The 6000-nt window shown below is 55.8% G+C and overlaps 1 protein-coding gene across 1 annotated transcript in view; it reads right to left on the minus strand.

Annotated features, from left to right (window-relative positions):
- AKNA (AT-hook transcription factor) overlaps nucleotides 1-6000 on the minus strand; it is a 47774-nt gene extending 41774 nt beyond the window's left edge. The window contains exon 1 of the mRNA XM_058523858.1: nucleotides 4943-6000. The gene's annotated coding sequence lies outside the window, so the exon portion shown is untranslated. The remainder of the gene's footprint in view (nucleotides 1-4942) is intronic.

A 6000-nucleotide genomic window follows, 5' to 3' on the forward strand; every position in this document is an offset into this window, starting at 1 on the left:
CAGGATCTCTGGAACCAGACAGCCCTGGTTCAGCTCCTCCTCCAGCCCCTTGAAGCCGTGTGACCATGGGCAAGTCACTCCGCCTGTGTTTCCTTCAGAAAACCTGCGATCATAATTCCTCTCTCGCTCCCGAGTTTTTCAAAATTACCTGAGTCACAGGGTGAGGGGCCCAGCAGCTGGCACACTGGCAGCTGTTGGATGTGTGCTAGCGACGGTTCCCCTGTGCCAGGCTCCTGCATGGAGCACAGGCCCTGCTCACGTGAGAACAGAGCCCCGGAGGAGGCAACTGCAAATCAAGGTCAGAGTCGATGGGGGTACCCGGGGGTGGGGGTCCAGTGCAGGCCTAGGAAGTCAGGGAAGGTCCTGTAGAGAAGCCACTTCTTCTGGAACCTTCCCTGACACCTGTCAGGTAAGAATTCAGATCAGCAGTTGGGGAATAGTGAAAAGAGCATTCCAGCACCCGAAAGAATTGAAAACAGGGACTCAAACAAATACATGTACCCACATGGTTATAGCAGCACTCATCACAATAGCCAAAAGATGAAAACAACCCAAACATCCATCAATGGATGAGTGGATAAACAATTTGTGCTACACACACACAATGGAATATTACTCGGCCATGAAAAGGAATGAAGTGCTGAAACACGCCCCCACAAGGATGAACCTCGAAAACATTATGCTCAGTGAAAGAAGCCAATCACAAAAGGTCACAAATAGTATGATTCTGTTTATGTGAAACATCCAGAATAGGTAAATCCATAGAGAGAAAGCAGACTGGTGGTTACCAGGGGCTGAGGGAGACAGGAACAGAGAGTGACTGCTTAGCGGGCACAGGTTTCTTTTGGGGTGAAGAAAATGTTTTGGAACTGGATAGAGTTGGTGGTTGCACAACATTATAAATATACGAAATGCCACTGAACTGTTCATTTTAAAATGGTTAATTTGGGGCTGGCCAGTGGCATAGTGGTTAAGTTCGCACACTCTGCTTCAGTGGCCCCGGATTCGCAGGTTCAAATCCCGGGCGTGGACCTACACACTGCTCATCAAGCCATGCTGTGGCAGCATCCCACATACAAAATAGAGGAAGACGGGCATAGATATTAGCTCAGGGCCAGTCTTCCTCAGCAAAAAAAAAAAAAAAAGTTAATTTTATGTTAAGTGAAGTTCACTTCAATTAAAAAAAAAGAGCATATTCCAGCAGAGGGACCAGTGAGCACAAAGGCCTGGAGGCGGGAGCGGGCGACCTGGAAGTGGTTTCCCGATGGCGGTGGTGTGGGGCAGGGCTGAGTGCTTTGACACAGAGAGTGCAGGCAAGGAGAGGTGTGGCCAGACCCAGGAGGGCCTCCCAGGTCCTGTTCAGGTGTTGGAAGGGCATCCCAGGCACAGATGAGCAAGCTGAGGTGCAGCTTAGAAGTTTCCATCTGCTTAGGAAAATGAACCAGAAGAGGGGGAGCCCAGCTGCAGAGGGACCTGTGGCAGCGGAAGGGCCCCTCCCGGCCGCCTTCTCTCCTCTCCTCCTTTCCCACCCTCCTGCTGTGGCTGACACTCCCCAAGAGGCTCCTCTGTGCCAAGCACGAAGCCACACGAGGGTCAGGACAAGCTGGGGTGACAGGTCACCTTGGGGCCCAGGTCGGGGCTCTTCCCTCCATGCCGCGGAGACCACGGAGTGTCACCCCAGGCCTCCCTGCAGCCCCGTGAGTGCTTGCGTCTGGGTCAGAGCCTTGATTTGTACGGTTGAGAAAAGTCAGCAGGCAACTATTTCTGGATAGAAAGTTCCCCAGGGAACGGTGCAGCCGAGAAAGGCTGACTTCTCAAGGGCGGGGGCTGGACAGGGAAACAGTCTCCCCGCTTGACGGCAACCCCTGCTCCTCGGGCAGGGGCTCAGGGCCTCTGTCCTCTCCCTCCCACCCAATCTTCCTTCTCCCCCTCCAGAATTTCCTCCAGGTCACCCTGTGAGCCCCCCATGACCACCACTACACAGGCTGTGTCCACTCTATGCCGGCCTGGGCTGGAAGCTTTGCCTACACGATCTCCATCTGCCTCACCCCGAACAGGTAAGCAGGTCACAGGAAAGCTATTTTTCAGATGAGAACAGTGGAGCTCAGCGTGGAATAGCGACTTGGCCGAGATCACCCATTAATAACAGAGCAAGATTTGAAACTGTCAATTTTGGCCCAGCGCTCTCCAAAAAAATTTTTTTAATCACACAACTCAGTAGTAAAAATATATTTTACTTGCATACCCAATATATATTTCTTCTAACTTTATATACATGTATTCTCATGATAATACATTACATGTACTAGAAAAAATATATCCAAAAATGAGTTTTTTAAAAGATGTGATAGAAAATAAATATTTTAAAGAGAAATTCTAATCCTTGCTTCCTATACCATCTGGGGGGCCTGTACCCCTCTTGAGAATCCCTGCTGGTGGGTCTTAAGCTTGAGTGCTCTTAAGAATCCTCTAAGAATGCAGATTCCTAGGTTGACCCAAAGTGGCTCTGGGAGAGGGCCCAGGAATCCGCATTTTAAGCCAGCACCCCAGGCAAGGCCTGCGCTTGGACGTGGAGGAGGCCTTTCTGCTCCCGCTACTATGGCAGGTGTGAGAGTTGCTAAGAGCCGTTGCTTTTCTTTTTCTGAAACCTCCACCGAGGAAGGGACGGGGGAGGTGTGCGGTTTTTTGACTTTTTAAAGGGCTTTTTTCTAGCCGTGCCACAGAGCAGCCCACCCAATCACAGCGGCTCTGGGTGCGCAAAGAGGAACATCCTGTCTCCTGGGATGACTCAGTCGTCGCAGAAATGGCACTGTGACCACGGGAAGCCACACGTCGGAGGCAGCTGTTGTCACTGGCTGGAGTTTTGCACATGCTGCCCAGGCCCCCAAACCTGTGAGCCTCTCCTGAGCAAGGTCTCTGTCTTCCAGGTTAGCCACGCCCTCAGTGCCATGGAGCCCGGTCAGTCAGTCAGTCAGTCAACAAACACACGAGTGCCAACCACATGGCAATCGCAGGCTGGGTTGAGGACAGGCGCTCCCTGGGCTGCTGTGAAAGAGAAGCAGGCTGGGTGATGGCAGACCAGGTTCTGGGCCTGGTACGGCTGCTCCACAGTGAACTGCCGGGCTTAAGTTTTCCTCACTGTGAAATGGAGAAAACCACCTGTTCTTGGGACCGCAAGGGGCTATCGCCCTGTTTCGGTGGGCTGGGAGCTGGGAGATGGGCTAAACAAACTTTCAGATTCCCGGTTGGCTCTTGAAGACAACAGCCTCACAACTGTTAACCCCCTTCCTCTTCCCTGAGATCCCATTTCAGAGGAACAGAGATGGATATTGAGCACCCAGTGGGTGCAACTTCACTTTAAAAAACCTATGACCTCCTACTGTGTGCCAAGCACTATACAAGACATGAGGAAGACAGAAATGAGGAAAAGTGTTCCAAAACGTCAAATGGGGCATATAATACAGCAGGGTTATTAAAGAAGGAAGCATTAAGCTGGGGCCGAGAGACAAAGAGCATTTTGCAGAGAAGAATGGGGTTGGGCATTCCAGGCAGAGGGAACAGCATAGGCAAAGGCAGAGGTCTGCAAGTAGAACAGCACTTGACAGCTCTGGGCAGGGGTCCCAGAAAGGCAGCCAAAGGCAGGGTTGTTCCAGCCAGCCTTCATTACGACAGTGGGTTGGGTGAAGGCTCCAGCCCCACGAGCTGGGGGCCGAGCCCAGGAGAGCCCCGTTAGCACTAAGTCCCCTCAAGGGCTGAGCCCTGGGGCTCAGGGTCCCTGCTAGCCCTGGAGAGACTAGCCCCACAAGGAAGCACCAACCACTCTCCTCTCCTTTTGTACGTCTCCCCACTCCACCCCCACCACCCCTGCCTCAGCTCTCTCAGGGTCTCCGAGACCCTTGTGGTCTCTCTCTCCAGTTCCCGAGTGGGTCAGCCACGCCCACGGGGCTTTCTGCCCCCTCAGCTGCTCCAAAACCCAGGACCCTCCCGCCGCCTCGCAGCCCAGCTCTGCCTCCCCGCGCCTTCTGAAGCCCCCTCCCATCCAGCCAGGGCTGTCCAGAGTGTCCCCCTGCTCCCACCCAGACCTGACATCTCCCAGATGCGGAAACTGAGCCATGGAGAGGTGGCCAGGGCTCACAGGACATCGAGCCAGGAAGCATGGCCTGGGGATTCAAACCCAGGGTACCGTGACTCTGAAACCAAGTCCATCAGACTTGAGGTGGGGCAAAGGAAGAGAAAGGAAGACACCTCTCATATCACGGGGCCGGGCTCCTCCAAACAGGCTGGGCTGTTGGGCTCAGAGCCCCAAACTCGGCCGCCCTCCCTGACCAGCTGCTGAGCACAGAGCTGCTGTTCTCAAGGGGTTCCCGCCAGCTGTGTAGAAACCACAAGCCCCCCTGCACGCACCCCCTGCCCCCAGCTCTCTCCCGCAGCAGAGGCCGAGGGGAGCGAGGAAAGGTGCCCGGCTGCTGTGGACCCGAGTCCCGCCAGCCTGAAGAGCTGGGCTGGGTCTGCTGGACGGTCCCTGGCCCCTCTCCTTGTCCTTATGTGGCAGGAGGGGCCACTCTTTAGTGGGGACGCCCCTGCTGCCTGCTGGCCTGCTCCTCATCTGTGCATCATGTCTGGGGCCCCTTAGCAGCCGTGGGACAAACTCTCCATGTGCAGACGAGGACGCCCAGGCACAGAGAGGGACCACCGCTTGTCCAAGTTCTCAGAGATCGGAATCAGAGCTCGGACTGGAAGCCAGCATCCTGAGGCTCGATGAAATCCCCCTAAAATCCACCCCGGCCCCGGCGGCCGGGCTCCCCTAAGCTGGGAGAGAAGTAACAGCTGCCGTAGCTGCAACTTCCTGGCTGGGCTAGTCCAGCCGGCCCGGACTGTCCCAAAGTCTGTGACTGGCCGGTCCAGAGGGAAGACGGCCTACCCGCCCTCCTCCGCTCCCTACCTCTCTCGGGCTCCGCCACCAGCCCGCTGGCCCAGGCTCAGGGGACCCGCGTGTGAGGTCTTTGTTCCAAACCTGGGGAGCCCCCTGCCTCCATGGCGCGCTGGCCCGCGTCCAGGCTGCTCTGCCAGCCCGAGCTGCGGCTCACAGACAAGCATCGCTCCCCTCCTCTCCCCGCCCCTGCTGCGGCTGAGGCTGCCGCGCCTCGGCAGGAAGCGCCCAGCCTGATTTCCTACAAGTGTTTGTCAGAAGGAGGGGGTTTGTCTGCGTGCGGAGTGAGAGCGAACAGGAGGCGCTTAACCCCTGCAGGCCTTCGGCGGGTCCGCGCTGCTCAGGAAAGGACTTGCGGAAGCATTGTGGGGATGGGACCATCTCAGCCAAAATACAGCTTGGGGAGACTGAAGCCCAGAGAGGGTCAGAGGCGCGGCCGAGGTCACACAGCATGCTGAGCCTAAAAGGAGGCCTTTAGCAGCTTCAACCCTCTGGGAGCCTTTTCCGCAGCCCTACCCTCTAGGGCATGACCTTGGTCGAGGCTCCCTACCTCTCTAGGCCTCCGTGCCCACCTGTACAATGGGAGCTCGCACTGGATGCTTTCTTGGCACCCTTCCATCTCTGACTCTCTGCCCTGTCTGCCAATGTGCAATCCAACATCTCAGGGAGGCTGCAATGATGCCTGCCATCCCACCCACCGTCCTGTAGCTACAGTGGGATTTTCCAGGCAGCATGGAGGTGTGAAACTAGCTGATCAGGTAAATTTCCCCTACTGTTCTCAGGGCTCATCAGAGGGCAAGCTGCCTTTTCCCAAGCCCCCCTCATCCCGCTCATTCATTTGACAGGTACTTACTGAGCTCCTACTATGTGCTGGGTGCTGGGAATACGGCAGGGCACAAGACAGGCCAAGCCCTGGCTCCACTCTAGTGGAGACACAGACACAAAACACACACGGAGAGGTGTGAACGAGATGGAGAAGAGTGGGATGGAGTGTGGTCCACACCCCAGGCTGCTTTTGATAATCCTGATGCCCAGGGCTCCCCAGACCTACAGAATCAGTCTCTGGGCAT

Source organism: Diceros bicornis, chromosome 28 (genome assembly GCF_020826845.1).
Source record: "Diceros bicornis minor isolate mBicDic1 chromosome 28, mDicBic1.mat.cur, whole genome shotgun sequence".
Classification (NCBI taxonomy): domain Eukaryota; kingdom Metazoa; phylum Chordata; class Mammalia; order Perissodactyla; family Rhinocerotidae; genus Diceros; species Diceros bicornis.